The sequence below is a fragment of the Anneissia japonica genome, unplaced genomic scaffold, assembly GCF_011630105.1.
Source record: "Anneissia japonica isolate Jap-2015-1 unplaced genomic scaffold, ASM1163010v1 scaffold2167_len242483_cov200, whole genome shotgun sequence".
Classification (NCBI taxonomy): domain Eukaryota; kingdom Metazoa; phylum Echinodermata; class Crinoidea; order Comatulida; family Comatulidae; genus Anneissia; species Anneissia japonica.
Window position 1 is genome coordinate 177,807 of NW_022702691.1, and position 1,651 is coordinate 179,457.

A 1,651-nucleotide genomic window follows, 5' to 3' on the forward strand; every position below is an offset into this window, starting at 1 on the left:
GCTGTTGTTAGCATTGTTAAAGTACGTTGTTGCCAGCCAGAAGATGATAATGGAAAATTGCACGTGGAACTTTCTACTGTAGTTGATTATTGTTGCTATAACGCGGCCTATTTTAAAGTGGACTTGGAACGTCTTGTTCGATGCAGCAGATAATGGGATACTCTGCATGCTGGTACCATGGAGGAAAAATGTCTTTATGACTACCCTAATAGAGAAATAATTATATTTTTATGCGCGCTTATCAGTTTATATGCACCAGAGGTGATCGACGGACCCCTTAAAAAAGAGGGGTAGAAATAGAAGAGTACAAAAAATTAATAAATAAACAGGAGAGCTTAGTACCCTTTATCCAGGTTAATTTTCGATTAATTCCAAGTAGCACTTCTCCCTGTATCTATGCAAACCCCAACCCAGTTCAGCGCTTCGCACATCACATTCTTCTAGAATATTATCTGGATCCACCCTGTGCACGTGACTGGTAGAGGCATAGAAGTAGCTAAAAATATCTTCAATTTGCGACTAGCTAGCTGCGATACTCAGACTGGATACTAAAGCTCATAACTGAATCAATAAACCGCGTATCACTGATCGTCATACCAACAAAAGGACATGATGAACGTTCCTGTCTAAATTAAAAGGATGAACATGAATAAAATGCAAAGGAAGCAGGCAAAACTGTACGTTATTATTTTTTTTATAGACATATGCTAACCATGGACTAACAATCCCTCGCATGCACTTGTCACCTTATGACCTACTTCTGTCCCTGCTCCGCAGTACATTCGTATTGGCGGCGTACACAGACGTTGAGATTGACCATTTCTGGCTAGCAGCCAGTTGTTTTGTCAAAGTTTTCAAGTCAAAACGAACATGAGTTGTATTTTACCGCGACGTTAGGAGTTTATGTGGAATGTACGAATGATTCTCGTGATTTGAAGAATAATATTTTTTCCTTTGATTTACAAGTCAAATATATATATAAAAAAAAAAACCAACGGCAGACGATAAATTAACGATAACAAAACTCCATATCAAAATTCGTGTACCGCGTGTACAACAGAAGACGCCGTAGACGATATTGTAATTAGTCAAGCATGTCAAACAGAATGCTTACTCGATTTCGTTTAACATTTAATGCTTTTAATCCTACCTAATTACCGAAAAAGGGTATGGCAGTTCAACTGTGTCATAATTACTACGCGTAGTACGCGTACTACAGTAGTACACGTACTACGCGTACAACACGTGGTACACGTACTACGCGTACTACACGCAGTACACGTACTACGCGTACTACACGTACTACGCGTACTACACGTACTTCGCGTAGTAATTATGACACAGTTGTACCACACACGGTAAAATTGTGTCAAAACACCACGTGTTAGCATCATGACCATCGTAAACCAATTCAGAACCATAGATATATATATGGCTCTGAACCAATTAGTTGTATAGCGCCACCAATTTACTGTACGTATAACGTCTAATGTCTACTGAACTGCATCTTAACATTATTTATAATTATTTATTTTGGAAATTACACCTTTACATCGATGGAACACATAGGAGTGGTGCATCTATATGAAGGCTATAATTTATAAAAGGCAAATTGGGGTTTGTGTGTCCGGGATGTTCTCCTTTGTTACTG